Source organism: Triticum aestivum, chromosome 6D, assembly GCF_018294505.1.
Source record: "Triticum aestivum cultivar Chinese Spring chromosome 6D, IWGSC CS RefSeq v2.1, whole genome shotgun sequence".
Lineage (NCBI taxonomy): Eukaryota > Viridiplantae > Streptophyta > Magnoliopsida > Poales > Poaceae > Triticum > Triticum aestivum.
The window spans coordinates 37,301,033-37,313,140 of record NC_057811.1 but is presented as its reverse complement, the minus strand read 5'-3'; positions in this window follow the sequence as shown (position 1 = coordinate 37,313,140).

The following is a 12,108-nucleotide window of genomic DNA, read 5'->3' as shown; positions in this document are numbered from 1 at the left end:
AATTTTGGAAAAGACTGTTAACAGATCTAGAAAGAATTGGTCAAAGAAACTCGATGATGCATTATGGGCCTATAGAACTGCATATAAAAATCCTATGGGTATGTCTCCGTATAAGATGGTTTATGGAAAAGCATGTCACTTACCTCTCGAACTAGAACATAAGGCATATTGGGCTATTAAAGAGCTCAATTATGATTTCAAACTTGCCGGTGAGAAGCGGCTTTTTGACATTAGCTCTCTTGATGAATGGAGAACCCACGTCTATGAGAATGCCAAATTGTTTAAGGAAAAAGTTAAAAGATGGCATGACAAAAGGATACAAATGCGTGAGTTTAATGTACGTGATTATGTGTTACTATTCAACTCATATTTAAGATTTTTTTGCAGGAAAACTTCTCTCTAAATGGGAAGGTCCTTATGTTATCGAGGAGGTCTATCGCTCCGGTGCCATAAAAATCAATAACTTCGAAGGCACAAACCCAAAGGTGGTGAACGGTCAAAGAATCAAACATTATATCTCAGGTAATCCTATAAATGTTGAAACTAATGTTATTGAAACAGTAACCCCGGAGGAATACATAAGGGACACTTTCCAAAACGTTTCAGACTCCGAAAAGGAATAGGTACGTGGTACGGTAAGTAAACCGACTCCAAAACAGTTCTAATGGCAATTTTTCTCTGTTTTGGAATATTTAAGAAAATAGTTAAATAAGAAGTAGTCCGGGAAGGACACGAGGCTTCCACGAGGGTGGGAGGCGCGCCCTACCCCCCTGGGCGCGCCCCCATGCCTCGTGGGCATCTCGTGCGCTCTCCGGACTCCGTTTTCTTGCATGACACTTATTTTGGTCGGTAAAAAATCATTATATAATCTCCCGAAGGTTTTGACTCTCGTATCACGCAAATATCCTCTATTTTCGTTTCGAGCTGTCTTCTGCCAGATTTTTCAAGGCTAGGCATCATGTCGTTTCCCCCCGCCTCCAACAATGAGGGCAACGATGCTTGGCTATGAAGATAAAGCTGAAGAGAGAAGAACCCGGGGAGATCAACAAGGATGAAGGAATCAAGAAGGCCAAGGAGGATCAAGCTCCGGCAGCAGAAGAAGAAGACATCCTTCCACCTCTCTTTACCCCCACTGAGATTGAAGCTTTCAAGATGATTGAGTTAGCTCGTATACAAAACAAGTATCTCAGAGGTGAAAATATTTTGTTGAAGGATCATATCATCGCACTCAAAGGCATTATCCGCAAATTGGAGGATCTCCTACGCTCGATGTGCGACTACCCATCATCACCACCACCCTCCTCATCAGCAGAAAGAAATTGATCACATGGGTATGGGCACTCCCCTTGGCAACTGCCAAGCTTGGGGGAGGTGCCCCGGTATCGTATCACCATCACACTCATATCTTTACCGTTTTTCTTAGTTCGATCCTTTTGGTAATGTCTTGATCTAGTAGAATAAAGTTTAGTATGATCTAGTTGTGAGTTTTGCATTATGATTCCTCTGTGTAATCGAGACCGTGAGCTATATAATAAAGATTAGTGTTGAGTCAAGGGCTTGATTATCTTGTTATGATCTTGAGTGAATAAAAGAAAAAGAAAGAATAAAAATAAATAAAGAGATCATATTGGTCTTATGGAGAGTAATGACTTCACATATAAAGAGTATGATGAATAAAAGTTGTTGAGAGTTGACAAACATAGCTTTGGTCATCATTGCAATTAATAGGAAGTAATAAAGAAAGAGAGGTTTGCACATATAAATACACTATCTTGGACATCTTTTATGATTGTGAGCACTCATTAAAGTATGACATGCTAAAGAGTTGATGTTGGACAAGGAAGACAACGTAATGGGTTATGTTTTCTTATATCCGAAATAAAGTATATTGTCATGGATCATCCAACATGTTGAGCTTGCCTTTCTCCCTCATGCTAGCCAATTCTTTGCACCAAGTAGAGATACTACTTGTGCTTCCGAATATCCCTTAAACTTGTTTTGCCATGAGAGTCCACCATACCTACCTGTGGATTGAGTAAGATCCTTCAAGTAAGTTGTCATCGGTGCATGCAATAAAAATTGCTCTCTAAATATGTATGATTTATTAGTGTGGAGAAAATAAGCCTTATACGATCTTGTGATGTGGAAGAAATAAAAGCGATGGACTGCATAATAAAGGTCCATATCACAAGTGTCAATATAAAGTGATGTTCTTTTGCATTAAGATTTCGTGCATCCAACCATGAAAGCGCATGACAACCTCTGCTTCCCTCTGCGAAGGGCCTATCTTTTAATTTTGTCTTATTCCTTATGCAAGAGTCATGGTGACCTTCACCTTTCCTTTTTACATTTTATCCTTTGGCAAGCACATTGTGTTGGAAAGATCCTGATATATATACCCAATTGGATGTAAGTTAGCATGAATTATTATTGTTGACATTACCCTTGAGGTAAAAGGTTGGGAGGCGAAACTATAAGCCCCTATCTTTCTCTGTGTCCGATTAAAGCTCCATACCCATATTGCGTGAGTGTTAGCAATTGTGAAAGACTAAATGATAGTTGAGTATGTGGACTTGCTGAAAAGCTCTTATATTGACTCTTTCCGATGTTATGATAAATTGCAATTGCTTTAATGACTGAGATTATAGTTTGTTAGTTTTCAATGAAGTTTCTGATTCATACTTGACATTGTGAATAGATTGTTACTTTAGCATAAGAAATCATATGACAAAATATATCTATGTTGCTGTTATAAGAATGATCATGATGCCCTCATGTCCGTATTTTATTTATCGACACCTCTATCTCTAAACATGTGGACATATTTATCGTTATCGGCTTCCGCTTGAGGACAAGCGAGGTCTAAGCTTGGGGGAGTTGATACGTCCATTTTGCATCATGCTTTTATATCGATATTTATTGCTTTATGGGCTGTTATTACAAGTTATGTCACAATACTTATGCCTATTCTCTCTTATTTTACAAGGTTTACATGAAGAGGGAGAATGCTGGCAGCTGGAATTCTGGGCTGAAAAAGGAGCAAATATTAGAGACCTATTCTGCGCAACTCCAAAAGTCCTGAAACTCCACGGAAGTTATTTTTGGAATTAATAAAAAATACTCAGCGAAGAAAGTACCAGAGGAGGCCCACACCCTGGCCACGAGGGTGGGGGGCGCGCCCTACCCCGCTAGGCACGCCCCCTGCCTCGTGGGCCCCCTGGCAGGCCTTCGGTGCCCATCTTTGGCTATATGGTGTCTTCTACCCTGAAAAAAATCATAAGCAAGCTTTCGGGAAGAAACTTCGCCGCCACGAGGCGGAACCTTGGCGGAACCAATCTAGGGCTCCTGCAGAGCTGTTCTGCCGGGGAAACTTCCCTCCGGGAGGGGGAAGTCATCACCATCGTCATCACCAACGATCCTCTCATCGGGAGGGGGTCAATCTTCATTAACATCTTCACCAGCACCATCTTCTCTCAAACCCTAGTTCATCTCTTGTATCCAATGTTTGTATCCAAACCTCAGATTGGTACCTGCAGGTTGCTAGTAGTGTTGATTACTCCTTGTAGTTGATGCTAGTTGGTTTACTTGGTGGAAGATTATATGTTCAGATCCATTATGCATATTAATACTCCTCTGATTATGAACATGAATATGCTTTGTGAGTAGTTACGTTTGTTCCTGAGGACATGGGAGAAGTCTTGCTATTAGTAGTCATGTGAATCTGGTATTCATTCGATATTTTGATGAGATGTATGTTGTCTTTCCTCTAGTGGTGTTATGTGAACGTCGACTACATGACACTTCACCATTATTTGGGCCTAGGGGAAGGAATTGGGAAGTAATAAGTAGATGATGGGTTGCTAGAGTGACAGAAGCTTAAACCCTAGTTTATGCGTTGCTTCGTAAGGGGCTGATTTGGATCCATATGTTTCATGCTATGGTTAGGTTTACCTTAATACTTCTTTTGTAGTTGCGGATGCTTGCAATAGGAGTTAATCATAAGTGGGATGCTAGTCCAAGTAAGGACAGCACCCAAGCACCGGTCCACCCACATATCAAATTATCAAAGTACCGAACGCGAATCTTATGAGCGTGATGAAAACTAGCTTGACGATAATTCACATGTGTCCTCAGGAGCGTTTTCCTTCATATAAGAGTTTGTCCAGGCTTTTCCTTTGCTACAAAAAGGATTGGGCCATCTTGCTGCACTTTATTTACTCTTGTTACTTGTTACCCGTTACAAATTACCTTATCACAAAACTATCTGTTACCGATAATTTCAGTGCTTGCAGAGAATACCTTACTGAAAACCGCTTGTCATTTCCTTTTGCTCCTCGTTGGGTTCGACACTCATACTTATCGAAAGGACTATGATAGATACCCTACACTTGTGGGTCATCAGATATCAATGACGATCATCATCCTCAAGCCTGGGCGGTGGGTGTTCCTGATAGTAATTAGGATGGCATGTCCAACACGGAGATTCTTGCCAATGAGGAATCTCTTCCACCCAACTGAGTTTAAGTGTGTGCGACCGTCTTTGTCCATGCGGTAAGTACAGGTGGTGACGGAGCCCCTTGCCGTAAGGCGTAGTCCAGCTGGCCCTTCTTCATCATGCTCGATACCACAACTCACATATAGGTTCTTTGGCAATTTCTGAATAAGAACATATCAATTAATAAATAGCCTCGCACATACTCTTGCAAATATATTTCTATTAAGTATAGATTTCTACACTATCAAAAGACACAGTACTACACATTTGTACTAATTAAGCATTAATTCTACTAATAAGTATATATGGATTATCTACACTATTAATAGTTCCTTGGATTCTACACTAATAAGCATGTGATCAGACTCTACACTCAAGCATATCATTGACTAGATTCCACACAGCATATCATTGGACTCTACACTAAGCATATCATCGGATTCACTAAGCATATCATCGGATAATTTGCATTTGTAAGTATAACAATAAAGCACATATATATATATCATCAAATTACTACAGTCAGTATAACATACCATTTCATGCCGATCGACCATGGTACTTGTCAGGCGGGTCACGAATGGTACCCCGACAAAGTCATCACGTGGCGGAATTATGTCCCATAGGTTGCACACCTCCTCCTCGCTCAGCCTCATTCTTTGAGCTATGATGGCTTCATGAAGTGGGTTCTCATCATCTTCATCGAGTGGGTCCTCATTATCTTCATCATCTTCGTCATCTTCATCATCTTCCACCAGGTTGATATAAATGACAGCCAGCTTGGGTCTTTCTGCTCTGAAGGAGAAGCTGATCAACTCACCACCAGTAAGACGCATGCGGGCGAGGAAACGGGCCCATCCATCTCCTCCAATCTGTGACATACTGCGTCCTTTCTCGACCTCCATAGTGTACGCCCCCCCAGGAGCCTCAAATGTCATAGTGTCTCCTGTCAGCTTGTTGAATTTCAACCTCACATTGCATGGGACGATCTGTGTAAAAAAAGCAAAATGACACAATGCAGTAATGCCAACACTAAAAATAAGATAGTTGTTACATTTCATCTAATTTCTTACCGCCACATGACGAAAACTCGGCTGGAAGTAGATGCCGAATAGCTTGCCAGTTGCAAGGCTGCTGGCACACCTTGACTTGCACATTCGACATGGTGGTGGTGGTGGTGGCGCCATTTTCCTAAAGCAATATGAGCAAAGGATTAACGATCCACTTCACAGGAAAGAAGAACAGTAGCATGTGATATTTTTGGTTCTTCCGCGAGAAGCAATTTGATGGACAATTGTAATCCTAAGATCTAGTTAACATATTAGATGACAAGGTACCACCAACCAAAGCATTTCGGTGGCACCTATTGCCGAAAAAACTTTTCACAAATATCTACCAAATCAGGGTACCACCTACAAAGACATTTCATCTAATTTGGCCCCTATTGCCTAAGATAATTGATTAAAAAACAAGTGGCAAATTTAACTAAATTGGCACCTACATTTTGCCAAAAAATAACTTATTACAGAAAAACAAAAGCATCTAGCTATCCATGTACAAAAAAATAACAATAAAATGGTGCATACTAAATCAACTAGCCTACTAAATCAACTAAATCATATCAACTAAATCAAAATGTTGCATATGAACTAGCCTACTAAATCAAAATGTAGCAGGGAGGAGGGGTTGTGGATGGAGGAGGGAGGAGGGAGAAGGAGGGGCGACTCAAGGAGGGAGAAGAGAGTAGGACGGAGGAGGAAGGCGGAGCGAGGAGGGGCCGGCCGGTGGCGAGTGGAGGGAGGACGGAGGACGAAGGAGGAAGGCGGAGCGAGGAGGGGCCGACCAGCGGCGAGTGGAGGGAGGAAGGAGGAGGAGGCCGGTACCGAGTCCAGCAAGGAGGAGGAGGAGGAGGAGGAGGTGACGGCGGCACAGAGGGAGGAGGGGAGACGGGGGAGGACCGGCGCGGGGGGTTGAGGGGGAGATCAAGTGAGTGTGAGTGTGAGTGGATTGGATAGAGGAGAGTGGGGGGTGGGAGATGGAATGGCTTAGCAGTAGTGTGCTATAGAGAAAGGCGCTACTGCTAAACGACCTAGCAGTAGTGCCTTTCACAAAGAACGCGCTACTGGTATGTGTCAGCATGTAAAAATAGACATCAAAAATACATTGATCATCAATGATCTTTTTGTGTACAATCTTATTTGTAAAAATAGATTGTGAAAGTTTGAGAAGTAACATATTTAAGGTGGTAGAAACTCTCTTCACGGAGCCAGGTGGGACTAAATTTTTGTAGTAAGCTTAGCAGTAGCAGTTATTGAGGAAATGCGCTGCTGCTATGATCCATAGCAGTAGCGCTCTTCATATTAACGCGCTGCTGCTAGAACTAGCCTCGCAGTGGCGTCGTGGCAATTATAGCAGTAGTGCGTCTTAGAGTGAGCGCGCTACTGCTACATTTATTTGAGAAGCGAGTTTTGTGTGTGTGCGCTACTGCTACGTAGCAGCAGTGCCTTATTTTAAAGCGCGCTGCTGGTAAGATTCTGTGTATATATAGGTTTTTCCCTAGTAGTGCTTGTTGTGAAAGGTTTTTCGACAAGTTCAAGGAGTTGACTACGATGAGACCTTCTCACCCGTAGCGATGCTTAAGTCCGTCCGAATCATGTTAGCAATTGCTGCATTTTATGATTATGAAATTTGGCAAATGGATGTAAAGACTGCATTCCTGAATGGATTTCTGGAAGAAGAGTTGTATATGATGCAACCTGAAGGTTTTATCGATCCAAAGGATGCTAACAAAGTGTGCAAGCTCCAGCGATCCATTTATGGACTGGTGCAAGCATCTCGGAGTTGGAATAAACGTTTTGATAGTGTGACCAAAGCATATGGTTTTATACAGACTTTTGGAGAAGCCTGTATTTACAAGAAAGTGAGTGGGAGCTCTGTAGCATTTCTAATATTATATGTGGATGACATATTGTTGATTGGAAATGATATAGAATTTCTGGATAGCATAAAAGGATACTTGAATAAGAGTTTTTCAATGAAAGACCTCGTTGAAGCTGCTTATATATTGGGCATCAAGATCTATAGAGATAGATCAAGACGCTTAATTGGACTTTCACAAAGCACATACCTTGATAAAGTTTTGAAGAAGTTCAAAATGGATCAAGCAAAGAAAGGGTTCTTGCCTGTGTTACAAGGTGTGAAGTTGAGTCAGACTCAATGCCCGACCACTGCAGAAGATAGAGAGAAAATGAAAGGTGTTCCCTATGCTTCAGCCATAGGCTCTATCATGTATGCAATGTTGTGTACCAGACCTGATGTGTGCCTTGCTATAAGTTTAGCAGGGAGGTACCAAAGTAATCCAGGAGTGGATCATTGGACAGCGGTCAAGAATATCCTAAAATACCTAAAAAGGACAAAGGATATGTTTCTCGTTTATGGAGGTGACAAAGAACTCGTCGTGAATGGTTACGTCGATGCAAGCTTTAACACTGATCCGGATGACTCTAAGTCACAAACCGGATACGTGTTTATATTGAACGGTGGAGCTGTCAATTGGTGCAGTTCTAAGCAAAGCGTCGTGGCGGGATCTACATGTGAAGCGGAGTACATAGCTGCTTCGGAAGCAGCAAATGAAGGAGTCTAGATGGAGTTCATATCCGATCTAGGTGTCATACCTAGTGCATCGGGTCCAATGAAAATCTTTTGTGACAATACTGGTGCAATTGCCTTGGCAAAAGAATCTAGATTTCACAAGAGAACCAAGCACATCAAGATACGCTTCAATTCCATCCGTGATCAAGTCAAGGAGGGAGACATAGAGATTTGCAAGGTACATACAGATCTGAATGTTGCAGACCCGTTGACTAAGCATCTCTCAGGAGCAAAACATGATCAGCACCAAGACTCCATGGGTGTTAGAATCATTACTGTGTAATCTAGATTATTGACTCTAGTGCAAGTGGGAGACTGAAGGAAATATGCCCTAGAGGCAATAATAAAGTTGTTATTTATATTTCCTTATATCATGATAAATGTTTATTATTAATGCTAGAATTGTATTAACCGAAAACTTAGTACATGTGTGAATACATAGACAAACAGAGTGTCACTAGTATGCCTCTACTTGACTAGCTCGTTGAATCAAAGATGGTTATATTTCCTAACCATAGACATGACTTGTCATTTGATTAACGGGATCACATCATTAGAGAATGATGTGATTGACTTGACCCATTCCGTTAGCTTAGCATTTGATCGTTTAGTATATTGCTATTGCTTTCTTCATGACTTATACATGTTCCTATGACTATGAGATTATGCAACTCCCGAATACCGGAGGAACACTTTGTGTGCTACCAAACGTCACAATGTAACTGGGTGATTATAAAGGTGCTCTACAGGTGTCTCCGATGGTACTTGTTGAGTTGGCATAGATCAAGATTAGGATTTGTCACTCCGATTGTCGGAGAGGTATCTCTGGGCCCTCTCGGTAATGCACATCACTATAAGCCTTGCAAGCAATGTAACTAATGAGTTAGTTTCGGAGGATGCATTAAAGAATGAGTAAAGAGACTTGCCGGTAACGAGATTGAACTAGGTATTGAGATACCGACGATCGAATCTCGGGCAAGTAACATACCGTTGACAAAGGGAACAACGTATGTTGTTATGCGGTTTGACCGATAAAGATCTTCGTAGAATATGTAGGAACCAATATGAGCATCCAGGTTCCGCTATTGGTTATTGACCGGAAACGTGTCTCGGTCATGTCTACATTGTTCTCGAACCCGTAGGGTCCGCACGCTTAATGTTCGATGACGATCGGCAATATGAGTTTATGTGTTTTGATGTACCTAAGGTAGTTCGGAGTCCCGGATATGATCACGGACATGACGAGGAGTCTCGAAATGGTCGAGACATAAAGGTCGATATATTTGATGACTATGTTTGGACTTCGGAAGAGTTCCGAGTGAGTTTGGACGAATACCAGAGTACCGGGGGTTTACCGGAACCCCCCGGGGAGTGTAATGGGCCTCACGGGCCTTGGTGGAGAGAGGAAGGGGCGGCCAGGGCAGGCCGCGCGCCCCCTCCCCCTCTAGTCCGAATTGGACAAGGAAGGGGGGGGGGCGCCCCCCTTTTTTCCTTCCCCCTCTCTCCTCCTTCCTTCCCTCCTACTCCTACTCATGGAACGGGTGGAATCCTACTCCCGGTGGGAGTAGTACTCCCCTTGGGGCGCGCCTAGGAGGCCGGCCTCCTCCCCCTCCTCCACTCCTTTATATAGGGGGGAGGGGGCACCCCATAGACACACAAGTTGATCATTGATCTCTTACCCATGTGCGGTGCCCCCCTCCACCATAATCCACCTCGGTCATATCATCGTAGTGCTTAGGCGAAGCCTTGCGCTGGTAGCTTCATCATCACCGTCATCACGCCGTCGTGCTGATGTAGCTCTCCCTCGAAGCTCTACTGGATCGTGAGTTCGTGGGACGTCACCGAGCTGAACGTGTGCAGATCGCGGAGGTGCCGTACGTTCGGTACTAGGATCGGTCAATCGTGAAGACGTACGACTACATCAACCGCGTTGTCATAACGCTTCCGCTTTCGGTCTACGAGGGTACGTGGACAACACTCTCCCCTCTCGTTGCTATGCATCACCATGATCTTGCGTGTGCGTAGGATTTTTTTTGAAATTACTACGTTTTCCAACACATGCATGTCAGGTACCTCAGATTTTACAACCAAGAATCTATAACCAATGCTATGAAAAGCATATCCCAGGAAAACACAATCCACGGTCTTTGGTCCAAGCTTGCGCTTCTTTGGAATTGGCACATTGACTTTCGCCAAACAACCCAGGTTCGTAGATAAGAGAGCTTTAATCTTTTCTTCTCCCATTCCTTGAATGGAGTTATCTCTTTATTCTTTGTGGGAACTCGGTTTAGGACATGACATGCAGTCAATATCGCCTCCCCCCACCATGCCTTGGAGAGACCCGATGTGTCTAACATGGCGTTAACCAAATCAGTTAGAGTACGGTTCTTTCATTCGGCTACCCCATTTGACTGAGGTGAATAGGGAGGTGTCCTCTCATGGATTATACCATGTTCCGCACAAAAAGCATCAAATTCATTGGAAAAATATTCTCCACCACGATCGGACCTAAGCCTCTTGATTTTCCGATCAAGTTGGTTTTCCACTTCAGTTTTATAGATCTTGAAAAAATTCAAAGCCTCATCCTTAGATTTCAGAAGATACACACGGCAGTATCTAGTGGAGTCGTCAATTAACGTCATGAAATATTTCTTTCCACCTTTTGTCAAAATAGATCTGAATGTATGAGTTCTAGTGGTGCAAGATTTCTCGTTTCCGTAGTCACGTGAGACTTACGAGGTTGCTTAGCTTGCACACACACTTGACACTTAGATCCCTTGACAGTGGTAAAACTAGGGATTAAGTTCAACTTCGCTAGTCGCAACATGCAACCAAAGTTAACATGACAAGGACGTGAATGCCACACATTTGATTCACTATTGTTGCAAACATTATTAACAACTTTATTGCAAACATCTGATAAGGATAAACGAAACAGGCCTCCTGACTCATAGCCTTTACCAACAAAGGTTCCATACTTGGATATTACAAATTTATTCGACTCAAAGACAAGCTTATAGCCATCTATACATAGAAGAGATCCGCTAACAAGATTTTTATTGACGGCGGGGACATAATGCATGTTCTTTATCTGCATGATCATCCCCGAAGTAAACTTCAGATCGACCGTGCCAACACCACGAACAGAAGCACTTGAACCGTTGCCCATCAGCACTGTTGAAGTCCCTGCGGTATGATAAGACGAAAACATGGAAATATCACCGCATACATGCACATTAGCACCCGTGTCAATCAACCAATCAGGAGAATGACACACTGAAAGAATAGTGGAAAATATACCATACCCAGCATCCTTCATGTCAGTGTCTCCAATGACAACATTAGCGGTCTTGCCGCCTTTCCCAAGATTACGTTTGTCATAGCGATTAGGGCAACTAGGAGCCCAATGTCAGGATCCCCACACACATGACAGACACCTTTCTTCTTGTCATTCTTCTTCTTGAAGTTCTTGTGCTGCATAGCCTTGTTCTTCCCATCAAACTTTGCTTTACCATCAAACTTGCCCTTGTTCTTGAACTTGTGGGGCTGGAAGTTCTGCTTCTGTACCAGATTGGCACTAGATCCTACCTCAATACCTCGAGCACGTGTGTCCTTTGATACGTCTCCGTCGTATCTACTTTTCCAAACACTTTTGCCCTTGTTTTGGACTCTAACTTGCATGATTTGAATGGAACTAACCCGGACTGACGCTGTTTTCAGCAGAATTGCCATGGTGTTATTTATGTGCAGAAACAAAAGTTCTCGGAATGACCTGAAACTCCACGGAACTTATTTTGGAAAATATTAAAAATACTGGAAGAAGAATCCACGTCAGGGGGGCCTCCACCTGTCCACGAGGGTGGGGGGCGCGCCTGCCCCCCTAGGCATGCCCCCTGCCTAGTGGGCCCCCTGTTGCTCCACCGACCTCAACTCCAACTCCATATATTCGTGTTCGGGGAGAA